Source organism: Aquarana catesbeiana, linkage group LG03, assembly GCF_042186555.1.
Source record: "Aquarana catesbeiana isolate 2022-GZ linkage group LG03, ASM4218655v1, whole genome shotgun sequence".
NCBI lineage: Eukaryota > Metazoa > Chordata > Amphibia > Anura > Ranidae > Aquarana > Aquarana catesbeiana.
This window is the reverse complement of record NC_133326.1, coordinates 115,707,703-115,722,804: the sequence shown is the minus strand read 5'-3', so window position 1 is coordinate 115,722,804 and position 15,102 is coordinate 115,707,703.

Genomic DNA, 15,102 nt, shown 5'->3' with positions numbered 1-15,102 from the left:
AGGGTGTAAAACTACACCTCCACCAAATTGCTGCTAGTGCCTGATCAAATGAATAGAACGGAGCTGTGCTAATAACACATAAAATTATAACATTTCAATTGTACAATGAAAGTCCAAAGTGACAAAAGTCTTCAAATCGAAGACTTCACCAGTTAGTGCACAACGAATAAATTGCAGGTGCTCTCCTCCACCTCGATATCCTAGCCGCTCACCTTAAAATCTGACCCATGTTTTACCAGCAGGTCAGATAAAGCAGATCCCCTGTGGGGGTAATCAATGAATCAGCCTGGTGTGGAGCTCCTAATCTATCCATTTCACCCTCTCTCTCTTTACTGACATGACCAGTCTTGGACCTCCCTCAGGTGACTCCGGTACAACATAGGAATGAAAAAAAACACCAGATCTAGTGCTCTCTGTATGCCAAAGGTTTATTTGTACAGATAGGAACAACAAAAAAAAATACTCACAAAACGAAGCACTTAAGCAGTGCGGGCTAAGGATGCTATGAGCAGCACTATACTCGCGGGATGACGTCACCACTGCGACTCCTCCCCCTATATGCGTTACATCAAATGGGTGTGACTTCTTCAGTAAGGGGCAGAGACAGGATATCTCACTGCTGTTTAAATACAATGCTGTCCCCTCGTAATGTGCAACGGCTCCTCCCTTTCTATCCAGATTCATTTAACAGAGCCGGGTGCGTGAGACACACGCCAGATTTGGGATGATTTGGCGTTCTGAGTGTCCCCGTTAGTGTTAGTGCTGATTTGCTACAGCTGTTTCCTGTGTGAGACACAAGGTTGTGTCTCACGCAGCCGGCTCTGTTCATTGAATCTGGATAGAAAGGGAGGAGCCGTTGCACATTACGAGGGTAAAGCAGTGTATTTAACCACTTCTCAGCCAGGCCAATTCTGACATTTCTCTCCTACATGTAAAATTCATCATTTTTTGCTAGAAAATTACATAGAACCCCCAAACATTATATATTTGCGCAACAATTTTTGGAACACTTTTTTTTGGGGAAAAAAACACGTTCATGCTTTAAAAAAAAACAAAAAACATTAAAGTTTTTATTGTATAATGTGAAAGATGAAGTTACGCCGAGTAAATAGATACCTAACATGTCATGCTTCAAAATTGCACACGCTCGTGGAATGGTGCCAAACTTCAGTACGTAAAAATCCCCTAGGCGACGCTTTAAAATTTTTTACAGGTTACATGTTTTAAGTTACAGAGGAGGTCTAGAATTATTGCTCTCACTCTAACGTTCGCGGCGATACCTCACATGTGTGGTTTAAACACCGTTTTCATATGCGGGCGCTACTCACTTATTTGTTCGCTTCTGTGCGTGAGCTCATCAGGACGGGGCGCTTTAAACATTTTTTTTTTTAAATTTAATTTTATTTATTTTTACACTGTTTAAAAAAAAAAAAAATTGGATCACTTTTATTCCTATTACAAGGAATGTAAACATCCCTTGTAATAGAAAAAAGCATGGCAGGTCCCCTTAAATGTGAGACTTACATATGCGTTCGCTTCTGCGTATGAGCACACGGGGACAGGGGCGCTTTAAATTTTTTTTTTTTAATTGTTAATTTTATTTTTATTTTTTTAGTTTGACACTTAAAAAAAAAAAAAAAATTTGATCACTTTTATTCCTATTACAAGGAATGTAAACATCCCTTGTAATAGGAATATGACATGATCGGCCCGCTTTACAGTGAGATATGGGGTCAATAAGACCCCACATCTCACCTCTAGGCTGGGAAGCCTGAAATCAAAAAAATTAACGATCACTGCTTCCCAGCTGAGGCGCCGCCATTCGTCTGAATGCAGAGGCCGGGCGTGACGTCATAACATCGCGCCCGGCCTCCGAACGATGATAGAGACTCTGTCGACCATCTGGTCTGCCGGAAATCTCTATGATCACCATCCGGGGCAGCCGGATTCTGTCTCTGACTCACCGATGGAAGCTGTGAGTTGGTAGAAGCAACGGAGGGCGGCAGGTGTCTCCTCTCGCCGCCCGTAAGAATGATCAAGCGGAGCCGCTATGATCATTCTTATGGTGTAGGGAATCGCCGGCACTAAAAGATGATATCTGAATGATGTCTGTAGCTGCAGGCATCATTCAGATATACCCCCGCAAAGTCAAGGACGTCCCTGGACATACCTTGGGCGGGAAGTGGTTAAACAGCGGTGAGACTTCCTGTCTCTGCCCCTTACTGAAGAAGTCATGCCCATTTGACGTAATGCATATAGGGGATGAGTCGCAGTGGTGATGTCATCCCATGAGCATAGTGCTGTTCATAGCATCCTTAGCCCGCACTGTTTAAGTGCTTAGTTTGCGAGTTTTTTTGTTGTTGTTCCTAACTGGACAAATAAACCTTTGGCATACAGAGAGCACTAGATCTGGTGTTTTTTTATCTTATGTTCTACCGGAGTCAACTGAGGGAGGTCTAAGACTGGTCAAGCCAGTAAAGAGAGAGAGGGTGAAACGGATGGATTAGGAGCTCCATGCCAGGCTGATTCATTGAGTACCCCCACAGGGGATCTGCTTTATCTGACCCGCTGGTAAAACAGGGATCAGATTTTAAGGTGAGCAGCTAGGATATCGAGGTGGAGGAGAGCACCAGCACTTTTTATTTGTACTCGGAGTCAATCTGTGGATAGTGTAGCAAAGGAACAAAAGCAACAGAGAACACAGACCTGAAGTGTGCCTGGGTCACGTGGTTAGTATGCCTAAAAGGGGCATACCCAAGTATGAGATAAAAATGAAAAGAAAAAGGGGAATGGATGGGTGGGACACGACAGCCAACGACCACAAGGAAAAAGGAGGCAAAGGAGGGCAGGCTTTATGCAGCCTGACTCCTCCTACAAATACAGGCTGACCTACAGTCAGCCTTACACTTGTACTCGGAGTCAATCTGTGGATAGTGTAGGAAAGGAACAAAAGCAACAGAGAACATAGACCTGAAGTGTGCCTGGGTCACGTGGTTAGTATGCCTAAAAGGGGGCAAAAATAACCCAGTAGGATAAAAGCTTAACAACCAGATTTATTACACACTGAATTAACGTACAATTTGCCAGATTGACCAACGCTCGTGGCATCTCAAAAGTGGCTCTGGGACATACCCAGAGAAACAAGATGACCTCCACCTACCCAAATACCAAAAAATAAGGGTCAGGGCCCCCTGGCGCAAAGTCACAGAAGCTGCTCCTCTTGATTGAATGCCAACATATTCTTTAGGGTCCAGACCCTGATTGGCCAAAAAGGGGGCGGCAATGAAGTATGCATTGAGCTACGGAGAGGGAAGTGCTAGGAAAAGCAACAGACGGGCACCACGCCTTGCCAGGCTCCAAGAACCTGATGACAGTGCCGTCCACTCGAAAGCAGCGCCTTGCGAGCATGCAGGTGTGACAGAAAAGTCCGGGGTGCAAAAGCAGTTGATTGATCCAAAGTAAGCGAGACCCTGGGCCAGAAGAGCAACTCCCCTGGCCTCAGGACCCACAACGTAAAAGGAGACCTTGAGAGCATGACAGATACGTCACGAAAATATGACCCACGATGGGAAGTCTTCTGCGCACAGCAGGAGGGCTAAACTTCAGGATCCCTGAGGATGGCTTAAATAGAGTGCACGGAAAATAAAGAAAGGCCTGTCGGGGTCTTCCATGAAATACTGAGTCTCAGCCAGATACGCCCCAATAGTGCTGTGGGCAGATATGAGTTGGAAGAGGCAAAAAACAGAAAACCAAATAGGAACTGGATGTTAACCGTCAGGACTAGGAAACCTTGACCAGAAAGCCTGGAATACATCCCAAGCAGTGTCATGCGCATTCCTGGTATTCAAAATAAAACTTACGCTCAAGGCTTCTGCGTCAGTCAAATAGAAACCCAATCCATCACAAAAGCTGGAAACCGAAGAGAAGGCGTGAGGCCAGCATCTGCGTCCGAGACCTGGACCTACTGGTACCGGCCTAGGCAGGCACCGAGAAGGTTCCGGAATCCACTAAAGCCACTGAGCCAGTAGAAGCTGCTGGAGCTGCAATAATCTGATTTACCAATAGATCCGTACTATTGCCACTCCTGGCCGGATGTGACTAGGAAATTAAAGGTAGTGAGCATTTGGGACAGGGAAGAAATCAGTTCGCCGGGTAAGCTGCTCCGCACTCACACTCGATGCGCAGGGGAACGGTAACTTAACAGCTGGACTTTCCGAACTGAAGCCGGGAAAGCAATCCACTGCGTTGGAATACTGCCATCAGGTCAATGAGTAGAGGCTATCTATGTGAAAATATGAAGCCTTGGAACGGTCCAGGTACCCAGAGAGGATGAGTTAACCGTGCTCCAACCCCACCAGCTGGAGAAGGAGGAGAAGCGAAGTCCCCAATATCTGCTGCTTGAGACATGACCTGCATAACCGGAATTCGCAACCTGAAAAATGTGTCCGGGTGCTGCAGTACATGGTAAGATGTAAATATATGAAACAGAAACCGAGATATAAAGAATGTAACCCGGATGAGAAGAAGAATTGCTGCTGCCCATGCCGACCAACTCAACCGTGAGGACAAGACATATGAACGGTACCCAGCAAAATGATGAAAATAGCAACCAAGAACTGAGTGGAAATGACACTGGGACAGCAACAAAACTGCAAGAGAAACGTGAGTCTACTGAAATACCTGTAACAGGAATGTAAGTTGTGTGAAGGAATGAGAAACATGCATAGCGTGAGCGTGAGCAGCATGAGAATTGAGGCTGCAAGAAAAAACGCCAACTGCATGAAAAACGCCAGTTGCACGAGAGCGTGAATTGATGAACATGCGAAACATGAGAAACGAGAGACCAACGAGAGACCTGGAAAAAAAACGAGAGAAACATGAAAACGTGAGTTGGCATAGAAACAATAAATTGCATGAGAAACGTAAATTGCATGAGAAATGTAAATTGCATGAGAAACGTGAGTTTGTACGAAATATTTAAACCGCGTAACAACAGATGAGGAGACTTGCCACCGAACAAGCCAATTAAAAAACGATCACCTCAATCTGTTGAACCCATAGACGTGATGGGTAACCTGCAGTGGAAGAACATGGACAACCCAGCTGCGTGAAAGCGACCAGAGAACCTTACAGACTACCAGCCCATGACCTAACAACACCCCTAGTACCTGACAAGTATGAGGATGTGGGTGCAGAATGACAAGACCAACAGCGCATGAATTTAAACCGAATGACAACACCACCCTACTGTATGCAGTAAGCGAGCCCGAGCAACCTGTTTTGGTATATATTGAACTAATCTGAAATGGACATGTTTTCTGTGTTAGCAGCAGCCAGGTGGGGGGGGGGGTATTTTGCAAATTTGCACTTTTGTTGTTATTTTGCACAGGTTTTTTAATATTTGTTGTCACCAAGTTTAGCCACTTCAGCCCCGGACCATTATGCTGCCTAAGGACCAAAGGACTTTTTCCAATTTGGCACTGCGTTGCTTTAACTGCTAATTGCGCGGTCATGCAATACTGTACCCAAACAAAATTTGCGTTCTTTTCTTCCCACAAATAGAGCTTTCTTTTGATAGTATTTGATCACCTCTGCCGTTTTTATTTTTTGCGCTATAAACGGAAAAAGACCGAAAATTTTGAAAAAAAATTATATTTTCTACTGTTTGTTATAAAAAAAATCCAATAAACTCAATTTTAGTCATACATTTAGGCCAAAATGTATTCGGCCACATGTGTTTGGTAAAAAAAAAGTCAATAAGCGTATATTTATTGGTTTGCGCAAAACTTATAGCGTCTACAAACTAGGGTACATTTTCTGGAATTTACACAGCTTTTAGTTTATGACTGCCTATGTCATTTCTTGAGGTGCTAAAATGGCAGGGCAGTACAAAACCCCCCCAAATGACCCCATTTTGGAAAGTAGACACCCCAAGGAAATTGCTGAGAGGCATGTTGAACCCATTGAATATTTTTTTTTTTTTGTCCCAAGTGATTGAATAATGACAAAAAAAAAAATATTTACAAAGAGTTGTCACTAAATGATATATTGCTCACACAGGCCATGGGCCTATGTGGAATTGCACCCCAAAATACATTCAGTTGCTTCTCCTGAGTACGGGGATACCACATGTGTGGGACTTTTTGGGAGCCTAGCCGCGTACGGGGCCCCAAAAACCAATCACCGCCTTTAGGAATTCTAAGGGCGTAAATTTTTGATTTCACTCCTCACTACCTATCACAGTTTTGAAGGCCATAAAATCCCCAGATGGCACAAAACCCCCCCCAAATGACCCCATTTCGGAAAGTAGACACCCCAAGCTATTTGCTGAGAGGCATGTTGAGTCCATGGAATATTTTATATTTTGACACAAGTTGCGGGAAAGTGACAATTTTTTTTTTTTTGCACAAAGTTGTCACTAAATGATATATTGCTCACACAGGCCATGGGCATATGTGGAATTGCACCCCAAAATACATTTAGCTGCTTCTCCTGAGTATGGGGATACCACATGTGTGGGACTTTTTGGGAGCCTAGCCGTGTACGGGGCCCCGAAAACCAATCACCACCTTCAGGATTTCTAAGGGTGTAAATTTTTGATTTCACTCTTCACTGCCTATCACAGTTTCGGAGGCCATGGAATGCCCAGGTGGCACAAAACCCTCCCAAATGATCCCATTTTGGAAAGTAGACACCCCAAGCTATTTGCTGAGAGGCATGGTGAGTATTTTGCAGCTCTCATTTATTTTTGAAAATGAAGAAAGACAAGAAAAAACATTTTTTTTTTTCTTTTTTCAATTTTCAAAACTTTGTGACAAAAAGTGAGGTCTGCAAAATACTCACTATACCTCTCAGCAAATAGCTTGGGGTGTCTACTTTCCAAAATGGGGTAATTTGGGGGGGTTTTGTGCCACCTGGGCATTCCATGGCCTTCGAAACTGTGATAGGCAGTGAAGAGTGAAATCAAAAATTTATGCCCTTAGAAAGCCTGAAGGCGGTGCTTGGTTTTCGGGGTCCCGTACGCGGCTAGGCTCCCAAAAAGTCTCACATGTGGTATCCCCGTACTCAGGAGAAGCAACAGAATGTATTTTGGGGTGTAATTTCACATATTCCCATGGCATGTTTGAGCAATATATCATTTAGTGACAACTTTGTGCAAAAAAAAAAAAAAAATAAATTTGTCTCTTTCCCGCAACTTGTGTCACAATATAAAATATTCCATGGACTCGACATGACTCTTAGCAAATAGCTTGGGGTGTCTACTTTCCAAAATGGGGTCATTTGGGGGGGATTTGAACTGTCCTGGCATTTTATGCACAACATTTAGAAGCTTATGTCACACATCACCCACTCTTCTAACCACTTGAAGACAAAGCCCTTTCTGACACTTTTTGTTTACATGAAAAAAAAATTTTTTTTTGCAAGAAAATTACTTTGAACCCCCAAACATTATATATTTTTTTAAAGCAAATGCCCTACAGATTAAAATGGTGGGTGTTTCATTTTTTTTTTTCACACAGTATTTGCGCAGCGATTTTTCAAACGCATTTTTTTGGGAAAAAACACACTTTTTTACATTTTAATGCACTAAAACACACTATATTGCCCAAATGTTTGATGAAATAAAAAAAAGATGATCTTAGGCCGAGTACATGGATACCAAACATGACATGCTTTAAAATTGCGCACAAACGTGCAGTGGCGACAAACTAAATACCGTTTTAAAAGCCTTTACAGGTTACCACTTTAGATTTACAGAGGAGGTCTACTGCTAAAATTACTGCCCTCGATCTGACGTTCGTGGTGACACCTCACATGCATGGTGCAATTGCTGTTTACATTTGACGCCAGACCGACGCTTGCGTTCGCCTTTGCGCGAGAGCAGGGGGGGACAGGGATGCTTTTTTTTTTTTTTTCTTTATTATTTTTTTGCTTTTTTATCTTATTTTTAAACTGTTCCTTTCATTTTTTTTTTTTAATCATTTTTATTGTTATCTCAGGGAATGTAAATATCCCCTATGATCGCAATAGGTAGTGACAGGTACTCTTTTTTGAAAAAATTGGGGTCTATTAGACCCTAGATCTCTCCTCTGCCCTCAAAGCATCTGACCACACCAAGATCGGTGTGATAAAATGCTTTCCCAATTTCCCAATGGCGCTGTTTACATCCGGCGAAATGTAAGTCATGAAATGCTCGTAGCTTCCGGTTTCTTAGGCCATAGAGATGTTTGGAGCCACTCTGGTCTCTGATCAGCTCTATGGTCAGCTGGCTGAATCACCGGCTGCATTCTCAGGTTCCCTGTTGAGACAGGAGAGCCAGAGAAAAACACGGAAGACGGTGGGGGGGGGCGTTCCCTCCCACTGCTTGTAAAAGCAGTCTAGAGGCTAATTAGCCGCTAGGATTGCTTTTACATGAAAGCCGACCGCTGGCTGAAAAGAATGATACCAAGATGATACCTAAACCTGCAGGCATCATTCTGGTATAACCACTCAAAGTCGTGAATGGCGTACCCGAAGACAAAAAAAATGGTTAACAATAAAACACAGTAAACGGTAAAGTATAAAAAATTGCATACCTGAAAAGCAAACATGATAAAACATAATAACAATAAAACATTGCAGAATAGAATACAGTGAAAAGGGCAGAACAATAGAGAGAGAATAGAGAGAGAGAGAGAACAATAAAACGGCAACTATTTTTTTTTTATATATATATATATATTTTTTTTTTTTACACTTTTTTTTGTAACTAACTTTTATAACTGTAACCGGTTCCAGGTTCGGGTCTCTCAAAATGCGATGGCATCTTGGGAGACCCTGTGAAAGTGTGCCTAGCCTGTGCAATGCTGTACCCTACGCTAATACTCAACTAGTGAATGGCAGCGTTCAAAACATTCACCAATGCAAAAACCAGGATTGTCAGGACAGGAGGGACAATAATAGCGGGTGTCACGCCTATATCCGCGCTTGCTGCAGACACATCTTTTTTGGGGGGGTTCGCTGGGTAGGGGTACTCGGGAGGACATAAAGAAAATGCCTCTCATGCAGCCGACTGCATTTGGTTGGGGATGTGAATGGGGGAAGTACGGGCGCTGCAGAAGTGGTGGGTTCCCAATTAGGATTGGCAAATGCAGGAAGGGCACGACGGGCCTGTGTTTGTCTTCTTCTTGGTGGCAGCGGGACACTACTTGAGCTTGCCACCTTGCCAGCTTGAACTGCACTTATGGGACTCGCCACGTCACCAAGTGTTACTGCAGTGCTGGTTTGACTACGACCGGGGTGTACTAGGCCACTGGTGCTTGCCAGTTCACCAAAACGCTACCAAAAAAACTGTTAGCGATCACAGGGATCAGGCCTGACTCTGTGAATGCTGCAGTTATGCGTTTAGTGTTTTGTAAGTGACAGTGATCGATCGATACTGCACTTTGGTGGGCTGGGCGGAGGGGCAAAACGCAGGTGCTAGCAGGTATCTGGGCTGATCCCGCTAACACTGCGTTTTTGGAAACCCTAAACTGCTGGGGACGCTAGTATAGATCTGATCTGATCAGATATTGATCCGTACAGATACTATACCGCTAAGGGAGGCGTATGCTGCGTGCGTGGGTGTTAGCGGTACTGGCGCTAATCTGACGCTGCCTGGGGCATTCTGACGCATATCACCGCCGGGCGATCAGGGGGCTAAACCTTTATTCGGTAATAAACGGCGGGTGCCCTGACACTATAAAAAATAAACGAACTAACCAGCGTCACCCGTAACAGTTATACGGTGATCAGTGGTGAAAGGGTTAACTAGGGGGCAATCAAGGGGTTAAAACATTTATTAGATAGTATATGGGGGTCCCTGTCGCTATAAAATGCTGACGGCGAACCAAAATATTTACCTCCCTAACTAGCGTCACCAGTGACACTAATACAGCGATCAGAAAAATGATCGCTTAGCGACACTGGTGACGGGGGGTGATCAAGGGGTTAAAACTTTATTAGGGGGGTTAGGGGGGTACCCTAGACCTAAAGGGGGCTAACACTAACTGCCCTACCACACTAACTGTCACAAACTGACACCATGCAGTAATCAGAAAAAAAAACAAAAAACTGCTTGGTGTCAGTGTGACGGGGAGGGGGGGATTAGGGGGTGATCGGGGGGTGATCGCGGGGTGTGTTTTGTGTGCCTGGCATGTTCTACTGTGTGTGTGTAGTGTTACACTTACATTGCAGTCTTCTCTCCTTGGCGCCGGAACGGAAAATACCGAGCCGAGGAGAGATGAGATGACATAATTTCCTTTGCTGCTGTTTAGCATACAGCAGCAGAGGAATGATTTGATTGGCCGGCGGCGATCGTGAGGGGGGGGCCACGAACGGATCGTCACCCCCTCATCTCCGATCGGCGCTGGTCAAAAACGGACCGCCTCGGGCACCGGGGGGGGGGTCCAATCGGACCCCCCGCCCGCGGGAGGCAGATCACGTATATGTACGTGATTCTGCCTGCCCGTGCCACCTTGCCGACGTACATCGGCGTGAGGCAGTCCTTAAGTGGTTAAGTTTATTTGCGCTGACAGAAACTGAGTTTATTATTATTATTATCAATCAACTGTGTTTACTCTTTTTATATCATGATCACAACAGAAACTACCCAAATGACCCTGATCAAAAGTTTACATACCCTGGTGATTTTGGCCTCATAACATGCACACAAGTTGACACAAAGGGGTTTGAATGGCTATTAAAGGTAACCATCCTAGCCGGGGGCGTGACCGGATGCTGGCCTGAGCAGACGTGTGAGTGAAGAACTCCAGCCATCCTGAAACTTATCCTTATACTCCATACACCCCGGAATCCCCCAGCCTGTCAGCGTGCCGCCCGAAGCCGCCATTGCGGCTTTTCTCTGAAGCTACAGCTGCCTGAGAGACGGTCCGCAGCTCCAGCCTAGCTCCGGGAGTGGCGGCCATCTTGCTCTACCCAGCCATGGCCCCAATACTCACTCCTCGCCTCCCCAAGTGTCCCTGTGCTGGATTCCTCAGCCTATGCCCACCGGACTTCACCTGCTCACCGATCGATACCTGCAGGTCCCATATATCACCCCGCAACAGCAGCTGGGAGGAGGACGACGAACTGTGGATCTGGCCTTGTGAGTGGCGGCCATCTTGCTACACCCAGGCGCTAGTTTCCAGCATATCTGACTCCTTTATGCCCTCCCCAAGCCACTGCCAAAAACTAGCACACCCCAGGCTGTCAGCCCACATCCCCACAGCAGAGGGTGCCCATCTCCATTTGTGCAGAGGGTAACGGCCACAGCCCTAATCCTGGCCCCTGTGTGACAAGTGGCGGCCATCTTGCTCCACCCACAGTCAATCCTAGTCTCTCCTCCGCATCTGGCTCACTGATACCAGAGCTGCCCAAACTGGTTACCAACCTGCCACCTACAAGTGCCATAGAACAACCTCCCTGCTTCCATAGCCATTGGAGGGACGATTCACAGGACTAACTTTGTGAAAAGCGGCACAGCACTCACTCCTGATCCCCCTTGTCTCCTCTGTGCCTGATCCCTGCTTATCCCAGCTCCAGAAACTTCCTGCCTGACAAGGAGCCATCTGATGCCTCCAAAGAAGCAACCCCAAGCTAAACAACAATCCAAGGTGCAGACTCCATCCCCACCCACACAAGTGGATTCCACTTTACTCCAGAAGTTACAGGCCCTGTTGGGGGAGATGGAGGACAGTTCCCCTGCTGACACCCCGGTGGCTCCTTCATCCCAGTCCTCCACAGGAGACACGAACATGATCTTAGCAGCGATCGAAAGCAGTAAGACATCTCTATTGGTGCGGATCGATCATCTGGCGGAAGAGTGCAATCTTATGCGTAATTACTTGGATAAAATGCGGGGGGCGCATCTCTGAATCCGAAAACCAGATCTCAGAGGTAGAAGATCAAACTGGACAACATACTGACCAGATCATCAACCTGCAAAACACGATAAAAGCTCTGGTAGCAAAATCTGATGATGCCAAAAATCGTATGAGACGTAACAACGTTAGAGTGCTGGGCGTTTCGGAGGGTTCAGAGGGGGATCACCCGGGGGATTTTGCGGAAACCTTCTTTAAGGATTTGCTGGGACTAACAGATGTCTCCCCTACTTATGTAGCGGAACATGCCCATCGAGTCCCAATGGGTCGACCTATCCCAGGTACATCTCCGCGCCCCTTCCTGGTACGTTTCCTAAACTACCGAGATGGGGACCGTATACTTTCAGAGGCCAGGAAACACCCGAATCTGCAATATGGTAATGCATGCATCATGTTGTTCCCCGATTTTTCCCAGGAACTTAAAAAAAAAATGGCAAACCTTCACCGATGTTCAACGCAGACTACGAGACCGCAACATTAAATATGGGATGCTCTATCCTAGTCGCCTGCGAGTTCTACATGAAGGTTCTATCAAGTTTTTTGACACCCCGGCTGAGGCGGATGCCTGGCTCACTATGATCCATTAAAGACCAGATGGGCTATCCCACCATTCATCTTGGGGGCTCTCCGAGGTGCGTTTCTCCTGAGTAAAACGGTATGTTTATAGCTACACCATCCATTATTTGCCAAGGGTTCATGCTGCCTTACTTCTCAGTCTTTCATCTGCAGCTTCTCTGAGGCCCAGAGCTGTGGCTCCTGTTATTTGAGCAAGCCGGTGAATCGCTTACCCTTCAAAAGGTACTCCCTTAGAAATATGAGAGAGACACATGGGATTCCTGCCAACTCGGGACTTGTCTCTGAATGACTTCCATGTTGCTCCCTTCCCAAGTGCCGGCTTACCATCCTCCCATGCCTAGGAAATCCTATCTTAAGCGAGCTATTCACACGAAACTCCATTTGATAAGTCTACGCTCCCTCCTATTGGCTTATCTCGGTGCTAACTGAAGTTTACACTTGGGATGTAACCCTGCATCCCAACTGGAATTCACTGTTGAAGCAATTGGAACTTTGTTCGAGATATTAAAACTAACATAGTTCTTTGTCAGTATAATGTTAGTAGGGTGCTCATAGTTTTTTTTAGAGTACACTCAACTAAGGATTGTTTTGGGACTGAAACTGACCTAGTTAATTGTTGGGGTCTCATGGTCAGTAGGGCGTTACAGTTGTATTTTTATTTTATTTTTGTTTTTTCGATCAAGGTTTTTTGTTTCACGTACTATGCTCCAGATTCCTTTTTTGGTTCAGCTCTTCAACTTATGCATCACTACCACACATCCCCCTTTTTTTTTTTTTCTTCCAGGGTTCTTCAAGATATTAACTCCTCATACCTCACACGATATGTACACTATATACATGTTTTTTGGGTCTCTCCTGCTCAAACCATGTATTTCCTTATTTAATTTATGGATTTGAAACTGTTATCATGGAATGTTAGAGGGCTCAATGATACGTTTAAGAGGTTGCTAATGTTCAAATATCTGAACTACCACAGACCCCATATTCTTTTCTTACAGGAAACCCATTTGACAGGCAACAAGGTCCTGGCATTACGCAGTTCATGGGTTCAGCAGGCCTTCCACGCTACCTACTCAGGTTACGCTAGGGGTGTGGCAATACTTCTGAACAAATCACTGCCGTATAAGGTGTTACATCTTATTACTGATCCACTGGGCAGATATATTATCCTGTTATTAGAAATGAATGCTATGATATCCACCTTCGTCAATATTTACATACCTCCTCCCTTTAACCAACAGGTCCTGTACACCATTTATGATAAATTGGCATCTCTGTCGTTCTCACAGCTGTATATAGCTGGGGACTTTAATTCCGTTATGGATGTTAAGCTTGACTCCTCTAACCCCTCTAGAGCTCACACTCCTGATCTATGCAACTGGGCTCAGGCTTTAGACTATACCGAAATTTGGCAATAGAAATATCCGGGAATAAAGACCTACTCCTGTTTCTCCTCTACCCATAAATCAGGTTCCTGGATTGACCTAGCCTTTGGCAATGCACCAGCATTGACTATAATTAAAAGTGTAGCCTATCTTCCCTCTGGTCTCTCTGATCATGCACCCCTAGAACTGTTTATGGCCTTGAAGGATGCCAGGAATCCCGATTGCTGGCGTCTAGCGCCCAAATGGATACAGGACCAGAAGGTGGGAGACCTCATCTCACCCAAATTTAATCATTATTGGGAAACTAATGAGGGATCCACTTCACAAGCTATGGTATGGGATGCCTTTAAGGCAGATATACGGGGTGAATATATATCTGACATTAAAGCAGTCAAATCAGAATTGTCATCACAAATAAAACACCTGGAAGAGAAGGAGGTGAAAGCAGCGGAAACCTTTTCTGGCTCCCCGACTGTGAAACAACTTTGACCTACTTGTGCAGATGAGACGCAAATTATCTTTGCATATGGCTTCGGCTATGCATTTAGATCTGCGCTTTGTGGCTGGCAGGGTGTTTGAGTCCGGAGACAAAAATGGGAAACTACTGGCTAATCTAGTAGCAGATCATAGGTTTCAAACGGTGATTTCAAGCATAAGCTGTGCTGATGATACTGTGACATCTGATCACACTAACATTCTACACGAATTCACCAAATATTTTAGCCAGTTGCCCTCCGCAGTCCCAGGCCCATCAGTGAATTACTCAGTACCCTAGATCTCCCCACACTTTCACCAGAAGAAGTGGAACTTCTTGACAAACCCATTTCATTAGAAGTAATCGAAGCAGCTATACGTTCTTTTCCCGGTAAGAAAACTCCAGGTCCAGATGGTATTCCAGGAGAGTGGTATAGGATGTACATCTCAACTCTGGCACCCAAACTACACAGCCTGTTCGCTGAATCTTTAGAAATAGTGACGCTACCCCCCTCTATGTATCAGGCCCACATAGTCCTAATTCCTAAACCAGGAAAGGACCACTCCAAATGTGCCTTATATAGGCCCATTTCTTTGTTGAATTACGATCTAAAAATTTTAACAAAACTTTAGTCACTAGATTGATGAAAATTATTCCTGACCTACTTAGCAGAGATCAAACAGGGTTTATACCGGGGAAGTCCACGGACATCAATGTCCACGGATCTTCACGCATTTGCAGCTACCTCCAACTGAATCCAAATCCA